Here is a 19,840-nt window from a genome sequence, read left to right on the forward strand (position 1 = left end):
GACGGATCATCCCCCCTGGATACCCTGTGTTTCCGTTCCTATCTGTACCAGTGTACATCCTCTGGTCTAGCCAGACTTGCTAGGTAGAATTTGGATCATGATGGGGGAACAGCATTTAGCAACTAAAGGAAAGTTGTATTTTTCATCAGTGCTACAACACACCTTCACTGGCATGTCTCCTCCCCTAGACCCCTCTGCAAGGGGATCTCCAGTGGCCAACAAATGGGCTTTGGGTCTCCACTCTGTATTCCCCTGCTCATTCAGTATAGTAAGAATTTTTTGTTCTGATGATGCCTTATACCTGATCCCTTTGACACCTCGTGATCACACAGGCTGGTGTGTTCTTCCATGTGGGGTTTGTTGCTTCTGAGCTAGATGGCTGCTTGTTTACCTTCAAGCGTTTAAGACCCCCAATGCTATATATATATATATATTTTAAACATTTTATTAGGGGTTCATACAACTCTTATCACAATCCATACATATACATACATCAATTGTATAAAGCACATCTGTACATTCTTTGCCCTAATCATTTTCAAAGCATTTTCTCTCCACTAAAGCCCTTTGCATCAGGTCCTCTTTTTTTTCCCTCCCTCCTTGCTCCCCCCTCCCACAGGAGCCCTTGATAATTTATAGATTATTATTTTGTCATATCTTGCCCTATCTGGAGAGCTGGGCAACATCAGCTTTCTTCACCACATTTGCTTATTCACCTACTTTGTCTTCAGCAGTTGTGTCGGGAAGGTGAGCATCATAGAATGTCAATTTAATAGAAGAAAGTATTCTTGCGTTGAGGGAGTACTGGAGTGGAAGCCCAATGCCCTTCTGCTACCTGAATACTAAACCTATAAATATAGGCACATAAATCTCTTTCCCCATCCTCATATATAAATATATTTGCATATGTACATGTCTTTATCTACACCTCTATAAATGCCCTTTGCCTCCCAGCTCTTTCCTATATTTCCCTTGACTTTCCTTCTGTCCCACTATCATGCTCAGTACACACCTGGGTTTCAGCAATTCCTCTTGGTTACATTAGCCTTTATCACGCCCTACCAGACCTCCCACACCCACCTCACTACCAATTGGGCCACTTGCTGTTTCCTTGTCCCTGGGTTGGTTAACACTACTTCCTTTCCCCCTACCTCCATCTATCCCATGTCCCTCCAGAACTGTAGGTCCCGTTGTTTTCTCCTCCAGATTGTTCATCCAGCCTATCTTATTTAGACAGACCTGTGGAGATAATAACATGCACAAAAACGAGAGGTCAAAATGAAGCAACAATATACAACAAAACAACAACAAACCACTGACAAAGAACAAAACAAAGCACAAGAAAGAAAAGCTTGTAGTTAGTTCAAGGATCGTTTGTTGGCCTTTAGGAGTGTTTTCCAGTCCAGTCTGTTGGGGCACCACGTCCTGACCCCAAAGTGCACCTTCAGCATTCCCTTGGGACCTAACTGCTCCATTCCCTTGCTGTTCTGCTGCACTCCCCCAGTGCTTTGCCTAGGTGTCGCTGGATTAGATGGGGCACAATTCCCACACTGTGTCTTTGGTGCTTTCCCTCCCCCCCCCCAGCAGGGTCATGGGTCAGTGAGGGGCGTCATGTCTCAGAGCGCAGCTGGCCATGTGGTCCTCTCTGTGGACTGGCTTCTCTAATTGGGGTCATTGTCCTCAAGGCCCGGTGGGCCAGGATTTTGTCCACTCTCTCCTACTCCCCCTTCATTTGCTCCCGTGTGCTCCCATCAAATATGTCTCTCTCCTGGAGCTGCAGATTCAATGCTGTCCTTTGAAATAAATTCTTCTAGGGGCAGGGACAGGCGTCCACTTAGTGTTTGGTATGGGGCCAGTCCCCCAGACCTCTCCACTAGTTCCCTACTCCACATTGGAATGTTACGTTCACACCTTGGGGCACTGGGTTGAAGTCTGGTCCCTCTTTCCCTGTGGAGATATAAAAAATACCCTCCCATTGGGTGGGTTAGTGCCCTGTACTCCCTCTACCCATTTCTTCCTTATTTTCATCATTTTTTCCTTTTCCCACCTACCCCCCAGTTGTCTACCATGTGCATCCCTGCATTTGATATGGTCCCTGCCATACTACACGGTCCTCACCCCAAGAATGTTTGTGTACAGTAGCTTTTTCCCTATGCCCCTTTTGCATTTTTTTAAACGCTTACCTCAGCGTACTCATATTGTACTTGTCCTTTTGTGCCTGACTTGCTTCACTTAGCATGATTTCCTCCAGTTCTCCTCATGCAGCAATGTGCTACATACGTTCATCACTGTTTTTTTAGCGATGCATAGTACTCCATTGTATGTATATATCACAGTTTTTTAATCCAATCGTCAGTTGATGGAAATTTGGGTTGCTTCCAACTCCTTGCAATTGTGAACTGTGCTGCAATGAACACTGGAGCACAGATGTCTGGCTGTGGTTTGTTTCTTGCCTCTTCTGAGTATATGCCCAGTAGGGGGATTGCTGGGTCATAGGGTAACTCGATTTTCATCTGTTTTCGATATCGCCAGATTGATTTCCATAGTGGTCATACATACTTACAAGTCCACCAGCAGTGGATGAGAGTTCCTGTCTCCCCACAGCCCCTCCAACACTTCTTGCTTTCTGATTTTTTTAATCAGGCTACCTTTGAGGGTGTTAGGTGGTACCTCCCTGTTGTTTCAATTTTCATTGCTCTTATGGTTAAAGATCAGGAACATTTTCTCATATGTTTGTGGGCCATTCAGATTTCTGCCCCTGTGAAACTTTTGTTCAAGTTCTTTGCCCACCTCTCACGTGGACAATTAGGTTTTTTTTTCTTTTTGAAAGTTTGCAGAGTATTGTAGATTTTAGTATTAAGACCTTTGTCTGCAATTTAAATCTTAAGCCCGCAGGCACCAGATCTCTAGAGTAATTTTAAATGCCAAAGGCAGCCAACCCAAGCCTCGGTTTGCTGATCCCTTACATGCTTACTTACTTGTGAACGACTGAATATACATAGAGAGAGCATGGCTAGGTTTATGATTAAACCTGAGAAATCAGACCAGACCCAGGACTGGTCTGTTCCTAACCTGGAGACACAGACAGGTCCAGTGACTCATATCTAATAAAAGCCCCTATACACCGTGCATTCAGAGACAACCTCACCTGCTGCATCAGGTGTTTTCCTTTCCTTTGCAAATGAACTTTGCTTCCTGCTGGTTGTTTTGTGGTCCATGAGTCCATTCTTCAGCTCTTAAGATCAAGAGTCTCTGGACACATTGGAGCAGTTGCAACCACCTCAGTACTAATATCCGTTATGCCAGGTCATCTGCTGGAATGATCTTCAGAAAAAAATTACTTGCATGTAATATTGACATTGTTTTGGAATTTCGACATTCTGTTGGGCCACCTTTCTCCAGAGTGGGTACAAAAATGGATCATTTCCAGTTGCCCAGGAAGCTGTCTTGCAGATTCCTTTGCATAGATGAAGTGAGTGCTTCCCATGTTTCATCAGCTGTTGAAACATTGCAATTAGTAGTCCATTAATTCCTGGAAATTAAATCCTTGACTAATCCCTCGAGTGCAGTTTAGATTTCTTTCTTCAGTACCATCATTTCTTGATCACATGCTATGCCTTCAAATGGTTGAAAATCAACTAGTTCTTTTTGATACAGTGGCTCTATGCATTCCTTCCTTCTTTGTTTGATTCTTCCTGTATCGTTCAAGATTTTGCCCATAGACTCTTTCAATAATGCAACCCTAGGATTGATGTTTTCCTTAGTTCTCTCTGTTTAGGATATGCTGGATGTATTCTTCCTTTTTGCTTTTCTAATTCCCGGACTGCACATTTCGTTATAGTCCTTTACTTTGTCTTCTCCAGCTTCCCTTTGAAATTTTATGCTCAACTATTTTTCTTCATCATTTCTTCCAGTTATTTTAGCTACTCTATGATCAAAAGCAAATTTCAGAATATCTTTTGACATCCACTTTGATCTCGTATTTCTTTCCTGTCTTTTAAATGATCTCTGTCTTTCTTCATGTATGACATTCTTGATGTTCTCTCATAGCCATCAAGTCATCTATCAGTTTTTTTATATTCTGGGTTTGATGATTCCCTAATTAGAAGCTGTTGAATATCTGATTCTGCCTCTCAGTTAGGGTGACTGGTTTCTATATAATTCACACTGCCCACAGCCTCCACCCATGTTTCTTGCTTTGGAATCTTTTGAAAGTCTTTGCAGGCTGAGTTGATGTCTGTTCCCTGGCCCAACCCCCATGCCCCCACCCCAGGCTTTGCCTTCACTGTGGTAGTCATCTGGTGATTTGAAACACTTGCTTGAAATGTTCTTGCTGAGGTTTCTTGTTATGTAAATGTGGGCTGCAGTCTTGCACAAGGACTGCTAATGTTTAAAATGCACCCAGGGCACTATGTTTCCCTTCCATTCAAAGTCAATACTCAAATAGGCAAGTTTCCTTGCTGTTCTCTCTGCATCTCAGGGATATTTCTCACGTATGATTGTACAGAAGGTTGATCTATCCCTTTTGGAGCTCAACTTTCTCCTGGGAATTATATTTGATAGCAGCCTTGGGCAATCCTTGAATTTTGCTCCTTTCCCTGGACCTTTTAGAGTAGCAGAGAGTGCTTCCTTCAAATTCCCCAAGCTTTACAGATGCCCCAGGAAATCTCTTACATCCTGTGATTTCTGTTTTCCTTTCCTTTTTTTGTCATTTATGTATTCTTTATTTTTTGCCACATCAGTGGTGACATTACAAAAGAAAGAGAAGAAGATGTTTCTATGTTGTCCCAAAATGTTTTTTCACTTTAGGAGGATTATCCAAGGGCCCCACAATGCCACACTGCTTCAAATAGAAGCCATCTCATGCGCTTACTCTCATTTTACTTTTAATGGTTACTTTCCTCTTTTCTGTGTATGGCTTCAGTAAATATAAAATACATGGGTTTACCTTGCCTTGCTCCAAACAGTTTATACTGTGAATAAAGACTTAACTTTTGTAATACTAAGTGGTAATTCTGATGATTTGCTAATCTCTGGTACATTGGGAGCGAACTGATCTTTTCATATGCTATCAGGAAATTATTCAATCATGTTATCATCCAAGTCTACTAGAAAACAGCAAAATATAAACCTTCATTTTTAATGTAAAACACGGGCAATCATTTGCTAATTTGGTAGCTAAAAGCAAAAGGTTAAGCTCACTCAATTTGATCCCAATTTTAATGCTGCTTTTTCCTCTCAGTTTCTTCAGTAGTGCTAGGAAATTGGACAGGTACTCTGAAAGAGAGATGAATAAACTATAATCCCTGAACTTATTCGAATTTCTCCCTAATCATTGATTCCCATTCTGAAAGCCATGGCATATACACTTTTAAACTCATGGTATTTGATCAGTAAAAATCAAATTTCTTAGAAATACGGACAAGAGAAATGTGTTTTCTATTGAGTTAGAAATAAATAGTAAGGCATTATTTCTATATCTAAGGAGTGAGATGTGACTCATCAGCGAAATAATCAATTATACTGGTGCAATGAATAGAGACTTGTTAAAGACATGTGGGAGCACATAAAAAGACCTTTGATCTACTGAGCCAAAATCAGTTATCAGTACTTTGTCAGAAAAGGTGGAAGTTAAGGGAGAAATGAAAAGTGCACCCTAGTTATCACATCTATATTTTACAATTTGCTTTGCAGCTTGGTTTGGGCATGTCTCTAATTCTAGCCAATGAGCAATGAGTGAAAGTAGCCTATGACATTTTTGAGTGAGGTAATTAAAGGCTGTGGGGATAGGGGCTTGGATGGACGCTACTCTATCCCTGTCTTCAAAGACCTTGGAAACTGTATATAGGGTTATATTATGAGAACTGACTAAGAAATCTTCATGATATTTCAAAGAATTGAGAAACAAACTTTGATTGTATTCCCTGAGAAGATTTAAAGATTTTAGTGTTAGTGTTTGATGATATTAATTACTCAGATTAATATGGGAGGGTCTTAGGTTGTGAGGTTCCAGAAGCAGATCTCAACACTGAGATTTAAGAACAAGAAGGTTTGGGGGGAAGATAAAGCCAGTATACACAAATGAGAAAATGTTATGGCAAAGTGTATTTTTTCCCTCAAGGTTATTGTGAGTAACTTGTGCTTAATCTGATTGGAGAATTATGGGAGATCATGTGGAATACACCCTTCAGAGTTATTTTTCATAAGGAATGAGAGAACTGGTTTTTTTCATCCCTTCTCCTGCAAGATTTTGATTCTTTAAGACTTTTGGTCTGCCATGTAGGTGTGAAAAATAGGCCTTAGTTACCAGACTATTGGCCTGCCATGTAGAAATCAGTCTTAGTTGCCTGAGAACTAAGAAATTAAGGTTGATAAAGCTTGGATTCACTGTATAAAGTCAAGATCCAACATGGCATGCCCTGGGAGCTAAAAAGTTAATTGCTGCTAGGATGTGCTGTGAGAAACTAGATATAAGATAGATGCAAACAAATAATATAGCATGCAATCTTGGAGGATCTTACTTGCCATGGTAGAACACATTAAGTGACTGGAAAACCATGAAAGGATGATAAGTGTAGGAATGATGTTATCAAATTTGTACTGCAGATTGATCTCTCTAGACTCTGTTTTAATTCCATTTAGAATCAACAGATCATTTGGAGGATGGAATTAGAATGATCTAATTCAGAGACTGTTAGAGTGGAAAAGTCATAAGATTTGAATATATAACAATGATAACAGAGACTATAAAAATTATAGCTAGAATTACTTAATACTCAGTATGTGCCAAACTCACTGAGCATTATGAAAGACCAGGCTTTCTACTCCTATGAAAAGTTATAGGTTCAGAAACTCACAGCATGGTCCTACCTTGTCCTCCAGGGTCGCTATGAGTTTGTATCGACCTAATGGCAGTGAGTATGTGAGTGATGTCCCAACCATGTTTTCATCTTTTTATATATATACCAGCCACACCCAAAGTAATTACTATTAGACCCTGTTTTCGGTAGCTGTTGGATAGAATTTAAGCAATTGGCTGATGATCATATTTAGAAGGAAGATATTTTCTCAGAGTCTATGCTCTTAATATGCACCACACCAACTGCTTGTCAAAAAAAAATAAGAAAAGAATAAGAATAGATTTGATAAAAATGAACAGATATAATGTCATTAGATTAAAATTTAGCAGCCTATCCTTTGGTCTCTTTTATGATACATTTAAATTTGTTCTAGATTTAAATATCTTCTATTTTATTTCAATTGAGATTTTTATTGGTTTTACTTTCTCAATCTTGTTAACTTTTGTTTGTTTATTTTAAAATCTTTTTCTGTATATGAAGTCTAGGATAGGTAAATCTATAGAAACAGTAACTGGATTAATGATTCCCTGGGCACATGGCGGGGAGGTTTGGGGGAAATGGTGAGTTAATAGCAATGAGTACATGAATGAAGAAAATATTCTAAAACTGATTGTGGTGATGACTTTACAACTCTTCTCGATGTGACTGAATTATTGAATTGTATGACATGAATTTTATATAAATAAAACTCCTGAAGAAAAAAAGGAAGAAAATGAACAGATCATAAAGATTTCTTGGAAGGGAGAGAGAATTGTAAAGGAGGACATAAAAATTTCTACCACAGATGCCAGATATGATGCATATTTACAAATGATATTTCTAAAAGGGGAATTTCACATTCTATATATTTCATGAAGTGTTGCTCAGAGATTTGCATTTTAACAGCAACAATGAAAGCTTCTGGAGTTCATTTGACCCCTACAGTTATAATCAAACAAATGGATTTTGAGTTGCATTAATTTCTTCGAGGAGACTGGTATAGTAACTTGTCACTCCAAAACAAAAATATGACATAACTCAATGCAGGGAGAATAATATTTTATTCACTGGCAATTTGAGAAACAATCTTCAAACATAAGAGTAAATGAATTGCTAGGCAGGGCACTTATAAATATTAAGTAAATCAAACTTTGGTTCAGATTTATTTCTAGTGGTCATTTCATGTAGATTTATGCTTTAAGAAACACGTTTCTTAGGGCTAAAGATGAGCAATATATATTTTTTAAATCTTAAAGATGGCTGTTACTGTATGGAGAAAAAGCTGGAATGTGTTATTTTTGGTGGTAGCCAAAATTATTTTTGGTAGCCAGAGAACCACCATGAGTGTAGTTATGGTTCTATTCTGTACCCCATAGATGAGGGGCATTTACTCTTCATTTAAAAGTACATTTCCCCAGATGAATGCTGCAAAATATACTTCATATGTGAAGCTGCTAACCTCAAGGTTAGCAGTTCAAAGCAACTAGCAGTTCTGAAAGAGAAAGATGACACTTTCTACTCCCATGAGAAATTACAATCTTAGATACCCACATGGAAAACAATGGGACTGATGGTTCTGGGGGAACTTGGGAGAGGGGGAGGTTGGGCAAAGGAAGGGTGAAACCAAAAAACCCAGGGATAAGGGAACAATAAGTGATATAAAATCGATGGCTAGGAGGGCATAGGATGCCTCATGGGACTTGATCAAATGCATTGTAGCCAAGAGGAATTAACAAAAGTTGAATGAAGGTTGAACATGATAGTGGGACAAGAGGAAAGTAAAAGAAAATAAAGGAAAGAACTAGGAGGCCAAGGACATTTATAGAGGTCTAAATGCTGTCATGTAAACATGGAAATACAATTATTTATAACAATAGGGAAATACATCTATGTACATGTATTTATAGGTTAAGTATTAAGGCAGCAGATGGACATTGGGCCTCTACTCAATTATTCTTTTAATGCAAGAATACTTTGTTCTAATAACCGGCATTCAGTGATGCTCACCTTTTCTGAAACAATTGCTGAAGGTAAAATGGGTACATATGCAAATGTGGTCAAGAAAGCTGATGGTGCTCGGCTATCAAAAGATATAGCATCTGGGGACTTAAAGGCTTGAAGGTAAACAAGTGGCCATCTAGCTGAGAAGCAACAAAGCTCACATGGAATAAGCACACCAGCCTGTGTGATCATGAGGTGCCGATGGGATCAGGTATCAGGCATGAAAGACCCAGAACAAAAAATCATATTGATGTGAATGAGGGCGAGTGCGGAGTGGAGACCCACAGCCCATCTGTAGACAATTGGACAATCCCTTACAGAAGGGTCACAAGGAATAGATGAGCCAGTAAGGGTGCAGTATTGCACTCATGAAACATCCAACTTTCTTCTAATTCTTTAATGCTCCCCCTCCCACTAACATGACCCCAATTTTACCATACAAATCTGCCTAGACAAGAGTATGTACACTGGTACAGATAAGAGCTCGCAACACAGAGGATCCAGGGCAGATAAACCCCTCAGGACCAATAATGAGAGTATCCATACCAGGCAGGTCGGGGGGGAGGAGGAGAGAGGAAGGGGGAACCGATCCCAATGATCAACATAATACCCCCCTTCCCCAGGGGGAAGAACAACAAAAAAGTGAGTGAAGGGAGAGAGTGGTCGGTATAAGACATGAAAATAATAATAATTTATAAATTAACAAGGGTTCATGAGGAAAGGAGGGTGGGAGAGGGAGGGAAAAAAGAGGAGCTGATACCAAGGGCTCAAATATAAAGAAAATATTTTGAACATGATAATGGCAACAAATGTACAAATGTGCTTGACACATGGAAGGATGTATGGATTGTGATAAGAGCTATAAGGGTACCCAATAAAATGATTTAAAAAAATAAAATAAAATAAGATAAAATAAACCAAAAGGGGCGGTTCTACTCTGTCCTATAAGTCACTGTGAGTCGGAATCAACTCTGACAGTGTTATTTTGTTTATTTGTATATTTATGGGTATAAAATAAATAGTGTTATTATTAGGTACCATCCAGTCTGTTCCGACTCAGTTGACCCTGTATAATTGAGTAGAACCGACCCATAAGGTTTCCAGGGCTAAGATCTTTACCCAAGCAGACTGCCTCATCTTTCTCCTGTGGAGAGGCTGGTGTATTTAAATAGATAATTGTTTGTACCCCTTTAGGACTCTTTAATTGATGTAATTAGTAACTACAGTGAAACCTGTGGATGTTGGAACAGGTGTAAGGCAGAAATTAACTAGAGAATGAAAACTCAAATATATTCCACAAAATAAGGAGTGGTCGAACAGTGGTAAATGCCCCTGCCAAAGGTGGAAAGCTTGGAAAAAACAAAGTAATTCATTCGAGTTCTGTTTCTCACAGCAGATTTTCCTATAAGAAGACAGATGGAAATGTTATTGTTTAGCTACCTGTTGTGTTAAAAGCAAATACAATAATAGTTAAAAAGAAAAGTAATTGCAAAAAAAGTTGCCATGGAGTCGATTCAGTCTTATGACAATCGAATATACATCAGAGTAGGACAACTCTTCAGAGGGTTTGCTATGGCTGAGTGTCTGAAAGTACATCAGCAGGCATTTCTTATGTGTGCCTCTGGTGGACTTGAACCAACAGCCTTTTTGTTAGCAACTGAGCCAGTTAACCATTTACACCATCAAGGCACTCCATCCTAGATATAATAGTTTGGAAATGCCCAATTTCCAGGGAGCTTAAGAAAACTATATTGACCATAAAGTTTATCTTCATCATTTGATGTGATTTTTTTTATTCTGTCACTTCATCTAGGGAAAGGAATAAGGTTAGTTTAATTTCAATGAAACAGTACATAGAAATGGAAAATCGGGTTCTATGTGCCCAAAAGATTTTTTTTATACTGCACTTCTACATAGACAAGCATTACTTGATATGGCTCAGAAAGGCATTTCTTTTCAAGACTTTTTAAGTTGGTGTTACCTAACCAAGTAGGATATCATCTCACTTTTTGTCTTTTTAAAAAGTTTTGTAGATACTCTTACATTGGTTTTACTAATTTAATTTTAAATATATATTATTGTTAAAGTATTCAAGTTCATTTTATATTTTCAGGGCCTTTCTAGAATTGCAAGCAAGTCTAGTTAATGAATCTTTAGGGAACTTCCACCAGTAGAATTCCAGAGTCACTGGACTGCCTAGAAATATAAACATGTAAGTAAAGATTTGGGGATTATGAGTCAACCGCCTATTGAATTCTACAAGCAACCAACAAAGAAATGCCTGCCCCAGAAACACAGCAGGGAAAGAGTTAGTGAGTGCCACATTCTTGGGCTTTTCTTAGAGTAAAAGAGCCCCTGGGTCCACTGAGGCAGAAAGGAGTGTTCTTTCTTGTATGTGTTATTGTTCTGTTCCTTAGAAATGCAGAGTGGCATTTATAATTTATTTATACATGGAGTCACTTAACCGACACATTTTGAATTCTGATCAGTCTTGCAAATTGGCAAAAATTGTTGCTTGTGAAACCTCCCCTCCCCCATCCCACCCCAATCATTTCAGCTACTATTTTATTTTGGAAAGGCAAATAAAATGAGGCAATATGCACTGAACTAGAGGATTTGGATTTTAAAAGTCGATGTCACGTTTTGACTTTTTCATAATTCCTTGTAAGATCTTGAGTTAGGGACTTGCTCTAACAAGTTTTGCTTTTTACTGCAAGATAACGTTGCAATGATTATTATATGCCCTAATTGCTGAGTATTTTGGCTCATATTTTATGCTTTAAATACTTTTGACATCTCAAAATGAAATAATTGTTTTTAAGATTTGATGAGGTTGCTAAGTGTAGCCCAATCTAATCCTTTGTTTAACTGGTGAAGACACAGAGTAAATCAATGGTTACTGCAAAATTTATGGCAGAATTAAGAGCTGCACCTAGATTTTTAAAAAAAGTTGAACTAATTTCACAAACATTTCTAAATTCTAGCTTGTAAAGGTTTTTCTCAGATCAAAAAAGAAATGAAACTGTTAAAAGCAGTTGCTGATTATTCATGGCAAGTTATAGCTGTAATATCTATTCCATGAATAAAGAATCCAATAAATAAATATTATAGTAGCTGCCGGATGTTAAGATGTAGAACAGGATAAAGTAGCCAGATGGCTCATGTCAATGTAAAAATATTTTTCTTGCTATTTCAAGACTTTTCAAAAATTAAAAGAAAGCATTTTCTTCTCTGGCTTACCATGGGGGGAAAACAGTGCAGCAAAAGTGCAACTGTTGCGAGCAAGAATAGCTGGATTGGGCAAGAGTTTAAATTACCACCTGGCAAGATTTTATTTTTATTTTGTAAGAGGTTACTGACCCATCTTGATTTTCCTATGGAGAAAGTACATGCAAACCGAATAAAATGAGAAAAATATTTTAAATCACTTTAAAAATATTCATCGCTGTAGCCAGTGTATGCTTCCTATATTGATTACAAATTCAGATATTGATCCAAGACAATGTGTTTGCTTGGCCCAACCCCATTCTCAAACTAGATTCCAGTCATAATGTTAAACACACAATGAATGCCGTTATATTTTAGAGTTACCTTATATGGTGGGTACCTTCCCAACTTTCAGTTGAATTTGAGGCTTAACCCAAAACTTACTGCCATAGATTTGATTTTGATTCATAGAAAAATTTTTTTTGATGGGAACAGACAACTTTTTTTTTTCTTCCTACAGAGCATCTGGTTGATGTGAACCTCAGAGATCACAGTTAGAAGCCCAATGCTTACTGGATAACATTAGCATGGTTCCTCAATTGAGGCTCAGTACAGAATTAAATTCTTCATTGCAACAGTAAAATCAATGTGATATATATAAAATATATAAAATAAATGTGATATACATATATATATGGCTTTAATTCTATTATATTAGTATGCCTAATTAAGCCATGGGATACTTCAGCTAGATCCTCACACCTACGACCAGAGGTGGGACAAAGATTAGAACAGAACTTAGAACTGACCTGGAGACCATAGAGTTGTATGCAGTTACCAAGTTGGGCTGCTAACGGAAAGGTTGGTGTTTTGAGTCCACCCAGAGGCACCTTGGAATCAAAGCCTGGAGATCTACTTCTGCTTGTTTCCCTGTCCATGTTTGTGCAAACCTAGCTGTGGAGAGAGCATGAACAGGTTTATGATTGGACCTTAGAAATAGGACTAGACCTAGAACTCATCCAGCAACACAGACAGGACAAGTATTGCACTTCTGATAAAAGCCCATAGACACAGTTCCCTCAGCAGCAACTCACCTGAAACCCCACCTGCTGTATCAGTTGCTTCTCTTTCCTTTTTGAATAAACTTTGCTTTCTGCGTGTCATTCTGCGGTTCTTGAGTCCAGTTCTTTTTGATATATTGTTTCTGTACATTCCATTTATAGTCTCTGGCTGCTTCTTGTATTTTTCAATATTTCACCCACAGAATCATTCAATATTGTACCTGGAGATTTTACTATTTTCTTCGGTTCTTTCAGCTTGTAAAAGGCTGAATATGCATTCAAGTGGGGCAAAAGAAATATCATTTTAAAACTCAGGCAAACTGGGTGTTTGCCTTGGATCCTGTCAGAGGAAACAGGTTGGGGAAAAAAAAGGCTGAATATATTCTTCCCTTTTGATTTTGTAATTCCAAGTATTTTACATTTGATTATAACACTTTCCTTTGCTTTCTAGCACTACCTTTTAATATTTTTGGTTGAGCTTCTTTAACATTTTTTCCATTTGCTTTCACTTTTTTCTGTTTAAGAGCAACTTCCAATGTCTTCTGACATTCATTTGCACTTTTTCCCTTATTTTTATTTTTAATTACCTTTGTATTTTTAATGTATGATATTCTGGATATTATTCCACACTTCAACTGTTCAGCAGGTATGGTGTCCATTGTGTAAAATGTGTTTTCGATTTAGTACCTAAATTCAAGTGGGACAAACTTAAGATTGTACTTTGGCTCTCTCGTGGATTGATTTCATTTTTTAAAAACAAACATGATCTGTTCCACAGTCAGCCTCAGGTCTTGTTCTCACAGATGATATTGAGCTTTTCCATAGTTCCTTTCAAGAGATGTAGTCAATTGGTTGCCTGTGTATTCCATCTGGTGATATCCATGTATAATCACCATTTATTTTGTTGAAAAGGAATTTGCAACTAAAAGGTAATTGGTCTTGCAAAATTCCGTCATGCAATCTCCAGCAGAGTTTGTAGTTCCAAGGCTGTGTTTTCCAAACACTGAATGTTCCATTTCATTTCCAACGTTTGTTTTCCAATCACTAATAATAATCATTGCATCTTAATTACACGTTTGATCAAGTTTAGTCGGAAGAAATTTTTAGAATTCTTCAATTTCTTCATATTTGGCTTTTGAGTAATAGCCATAATAACTGGCTTTCCTTATAAACCTATCAATATTATCTTATCACAGCGAGCATTGTACTTCAGGATAGATTTTGAAATGCTATTTTCAATTTGGATATGTGGCCCATCGAAGTCAGCCTCTTGGAATCCAGAACCAGGTGGTGAAAAAGTTAAGAATGGGTCTAGTGAGACAAATACAGTTTAATCTGTAAACCAATAGCATGGAAGACTGTCATAGAAATGAAATTAAGCTCTAAAGCAATTCACAATTCTATAATTACTATATATCTAATATTCTTGCTTTCCACAAGAATTAAAGTTATAGAAAAAGAACCCCAGGTTTTTGATTCGACTCTTTCAAGTGCTAAGGTTATTGTTCCCCTTTCCTCTGTGAGTTTTCCCATAATGTTCCCCCTGGAAACTATACAGGCGCAGGTTCATGTGTCTATTCATTACTCCATCGCTGCTGGGAAATGTTTACTCTTGTTTCACATTGACTAATGTTCAAAGTGTTGAAGTAGGAACATCTGCTAAAAAGATGGACTGACGATAATAGTCCTTGGAGTTAAGATCATGGTACAATTGACTTATAATAACTCTGAAACCCTGAGCCATGGGTACATTTTAGGGATACATCTTTAAGAAAACATTACTTTCACCTGATTCATAATAATATTAAATTGCGTTTGTTAAGTTTTGTTCAAGAGTCAAAAATATCTAGTAATTTTAAACATCTTTTAAACAGAAACAAATACTCATTTTAAATCAACTAGGGGGACTACATGAGTATCAAAGAACAGTAGTATAGAAAGAATTTTATTGTTTTTCTAAACTCTGACTTGCATAGAATGTAGGATGGAAGTACTCCAGGGTCCAGTGCAAAGCCATGTAAATATTTGGTACTCCAGAACCAAATCTTTGTTGTCACTGTACTTGTATTAAGTTCTACATATTTGATTAATTAATTTGGCATTTAGTTTATCTCCATGAAGTTGCTTATTCCAAATCTGTTACCCTCATGAGATAGTGTACCTAAAATATATATTATAGTTAAATAACATAGGTGCTTTACATTTTAGTCGATATGAATTTATTTCTTCTCTTTCCTCAGACTACCAAGATATTCTTTCAAGTGTCCACTTGATTATGGATACATCAGCTCAAGCTCAGTTTTGCATCTATCTGTCAGCATATTCCATTCAGTTTACTCATGATCACTGGTACAATATGTACCAGTGACCATGAATTTCTAGAACTTTTACTTTTTTCTGTGGTAGATCCTCCATTGAATGTGGACAAGAAAACATTTAGCTTCTGGAGCTTTTGGCAGCCTTCTTGTAACAATGGCAGGGAGCCAATTCTAAGGTGATGAAAAGGCTGTGTTCTTGTAGATGTCATTGATTCATTAACTGAAATAATTCTTAGAGTTCACCTTCATTTCTGGACTTTCCAGCTATGTAAGGTGAAACTTTCCTTTTTTTGTTTGAGCTGTATTCAGCCTGCATTTCTGTAGAAACATGCATTCTGATATTAGGCAGTGATGTTTTCTGCTTTCTGATTTTACATAACCTTCCTTCAATGTAATACATATTTCTTGTTCATCGACTCTATAAAAGTCACTCTACTATGTACTGAAGAGACATTATGAAGGTATTTAAAGATGTATTGCTACAGCCATTGTTCTCTTTGTTCAGAGGAAAGATGAGTGACACATTTAGTCGACTGGACACACCAGTCTCCACAACCCTGTGACAAGAATAACTGGACTCTGAAAATGATCACATGATAAGGTTCTGAATAGAGTGATAGAATAGAACTCAAAATCATAAAAGAGACCAGGTTTAGTGGTCAGATAGATACAGATGGAACCTCAAAACTATGGCCTTTACCTTTCCGGTCTGGAACCAAAATCACCTCCACATTAAAATAATCAACCATTTAAGATCAGAAAAGGGCACTATTTGTACAAAGACAGAGATAAAAAGACTGGGAGAGAAGCAGTATTCAAAATTGAAAACAATGGGAGGAAGTGGGATAAGTCATAGTACATTAAGGGAATTACAATGGATGAGCTGAAACAAAATGTGCATGAACTGTTGAATGGAAAACTGATCATCTGCTTCATAAATATTCACATAATTCACAATAAATAGATGTATTTATTAACCAAAAATATCAGAATGTGACATTACTGTTTGTAGATATATCCTCTTTGTAGGTCTGTACACATTTGATGCAGAGTTTCCATCTCTGTAACTCTTCCCTGAATAATTATGGCAGTTTTTACTTCCCAAGGGACACAAATTGTGTTCTTTCTAAATGTTCTTTGAGTTTGGGGAAGAAAAAGAAACCTGAAGGAGTAGGATCACAGTTGTAGGTAGACTGGGAACTTCTTGTAGGTCAGGCTTGCAACTCTTGAAGAATGCACAGGTGCATTGTTGTGATTAAAAAAATATATTGGCACAACTTTCCTGGCCTTTTTCTACCCAACAGAGTTTTCAATTTTCTTAAAAGGTCATAATAAACATTCAGTAGTGTCCTATGTCCTTCAAGAAATGCAGGGCCATGATGTAAGAACTAATTGTTCTCAAGTTGGAGCTAGGATTTAGTGCAAGCCCAGAATGCCATCATGGATCTATGCTTTTTAAATTTTTATTTATAAATTTTCTGTACCTTGGGCTTTCCATAATCAGTCTCCACACATATTTTCCTTACTGGGCTTCTTGATATCATTTCCTTCTTATCTCCCCCACCCTCTATCACTCCCCCCACCAGACCCCTTTTTATATTTTCTTTCCCTATAGGTTCCATGCTGTGGGTTTCATTTACCAAAGAACAAAGAAATAAATAATAGCCTCAAGAGGGAGCCCCCCCCCAATGGTGGCACACCTCTGTGACACACCACAACCTACACATATATAGCAGATTATAGCAGAATAGATGCCACAGCATCACCAGAATAGTATGCATCTCAATAAGGCATACAGGGTGCTGATGTAGCAAGATATTGTTTGTCCACCAACTGCCAGCATACCATACTGGCACAGGTGACTTCTGTCTCCTCACCCATCATGTGTTTTCTGGCTTAAGTTCTCAGGCAACAAGTGTGTCTGAGGTTGGGTCTAGTTTACCCAGAAATGATCACTGAAGATAAGGGTATTACAGCAAAATGTGGTGAAGAAAATAGATGGTGTCAGTCTATCAATAGAAATAGCGACTGGGGTCTTAAAGGCTTGTATTTAAACAGACAGTCAGCTAAGTGAGAAATCAACTAACTCCACACAAAAGAAGCACACCACCTAGTTTGACCGAAAGATTACAATTACAAAATTAATATATGTTGAAGAGAATAGTACAAGTGGTAAAATTCTGAACCCCCAATTTGTGGAAGGCTATGGAGGAGAGTGGGAGCCCCAAAACCCATCTGCAAAGTGGGTAATCACATGGAGCCACTGACAGATCTACTCTAGCCAAAGGCAACAGTCCTGAAGAGCCTTACTAGCAGGCAGAGGTTCATGGTAACCTTGATTATGCTGGACAGAACTCTATACTTGGCCAGTTGACCTTCCCATAGACACGTCATGAATTTGTTCTGGGGACAAGTTTCTCTTAGATGTTCCATAACAAAACTTCTTCCCTGGCTTCTAGAACATTCATGGGGGACTTCGCACTCCCATGGATTATTTGTATTTTTGCCTTTACACTAATGTGACCGTTTCCTTACCGCTTTAGTGCAATTTGTTTTTCATTGTCTTCTGTCGGGTTTCCCAGTGAAGCGCAAGAGTGGATGAACAATGATAATAATTGATGTAAGGTGTTACAGGGATTGTAAGGGAGGGGATGGGCAATAGGGAGGGGAAGGGGAGTCTGGGAGTGAATAATGAAGGCAGGAGGGGAGAGGGAGTAATGGAGCTGACTGTGATTGAACAAATCACTTTGGGGTCAAATCAACAATGGGAGGAAGGAATGCCCTGGGATGGATGTGGTGGTCAATGTACATATGTTTGAATGATTTAAATATTAAATTCTATGATCTTTAAATTATGTGCCAATGAAACTCTTGGGGGGAAAGAAATTATCTTACAAAAGACCACTATTAATTGAATAAAGACAAATGCACAGATATTAATAATAGCAAATGAAACGTATTACTTAAATAAAGATAAATAAACAGTAGCCTGTTCCAAAAGTATTTTAACATAAAAAGAAAAGAAAAGAAAACCTATCAGTTTTACTCCTTTGGGTAAATAACTGCTACCATACACTTCTGAGATGACCTCTTTGTTTTCAATGTATATGACCCAACAGATCCATTTGGAATGTACTATTTTGATTGGATTTACTTTTTGTAGGTATCTTAACAAGAGTAAAACAAGTGTATTGTGAGAATTTGTCTGATTGCAGAGAATGATTTTTTAAATCATTTTATTTAATTCTTATCACTATCCATCTTTACATTCATTTTGTCAAGAACATATGTACATTTGTTGCCATCATCATTTTCAAAATATTTGCCTTTTATTTGAGCCCTTAATATCAACTGCTCATTTCCCCCCTCCATCCCGACTCCCCCTACCTCATGAACCTTTCATAATTCATAAATTATTATTATTTTGTCATTTGTTACACTGTTTGACGTCTCCATGTTACACTGCTTGACGTCTACCCCATCCTCTTCTCTGCTGTCCATCCCCCAGGGAGGAGCCTATAGGTAGATTCTTGTAATCAGTTTCCCTTTCTACCCCACATTCCCTTCACCCTCCAGACATTGCCACTCTCACCACTAGTCCTGAAGGAGTCATCTGTCCTGGATTCCCTGTATTTCCAGTTACTATCTGTACCAATGTACATCCTCTGGTCTAGCCAGATTTGTAAGGTAGAATTGGGATCATGATAGTGGCGTGGGGGAGGGGGGAAGAGTAGGAAGTATATAAGAACTAGAGGAAAGTTTTATGTTTCATTGTTGCTACCCTTCACCCTGACTGACTCATCTCCTCCCCACAACCCTTCATTAAGAAGGTGTCCAGTTGGCTACTGATGGACTTTTAGCTCCACTCTGCACTCACCCACATTTACAATGATATGATTTTTTTGTTCCTTGATGCTTGATACCTGATCCCTTCGCCAGCTCATGGTCACAGAGGCTGGTGGGTTTCTTCCACGTGGGCTTTGTTGCTTCTGAACTTGATGGCCACTGGTTTATCTTCGAGCAGAGAAGGATTTATAGACATTTTTGTTTACAATAAAACCTGAGCATGTACGAACTAGGGCCCTAGTAGGAATACTTTTAGATACATGCTTGTATTATAAAAATTAAAAACAATTCCTGTTCTCTTGAGTTACAGTTCAGTGAGGGAGACCTTTCATTAAATAATCACACAAATAAATGTACTACTGCTGCCTCTGATACATAAAATAAATACACAGAGGGTCACAAAAGACTATAAAAGGAGGAGATGACCTAGCACTTGTTTCAGGAAATGGTTCCCTAAGGAATGGGTGTTTACTCTGGAGTCTTGAAGTAGGGGGACCACTGAACTAGGTGGCGAGAAGTAGTGTGGTCAATGTCCATATATTAGGAAAGAAGATGATGCAGCATTTAA

The 19,840-nt window shown here is 38.1% G+C and overlaps 1 non-coding gene across 1 annotated transcript; it reads left to right on the top strand.

Annotated features, from left to right (window-relative positions):
• Positions 1-13,349: 13,349 nt before the first annotated feature.
• Positions 13,350-13,466, top strand: LOC142435462 (small nucleolar RNA SNORA27). The gene has a single exon (XR_012781512.1). It is a non-coding gene; the product is annotated as a small nucleolar RNA SNORA27 (small nucleolar RNA).
• The last annotated feature ends 6,374 nt before the right edge of the window (positions 13,467-19,840 follow it).

The sequence above is a fragment of the Tenrec ecaudatus genome, chromosome X (genome assembly GCF_050624435.1).
Source record: "Tenrec ecaudatus isolate mTenEca1 chromosome X, mTenEca1.hap1, whole genome shotgun sequence".
In the NCBI taxonomy this organism is placed as follows: Eukaryota; Metazoa; Chordata; class Mammalia; order Afrosoricida; family Tenrecidae; genus Tenrec; species Tenrec ecaudatus.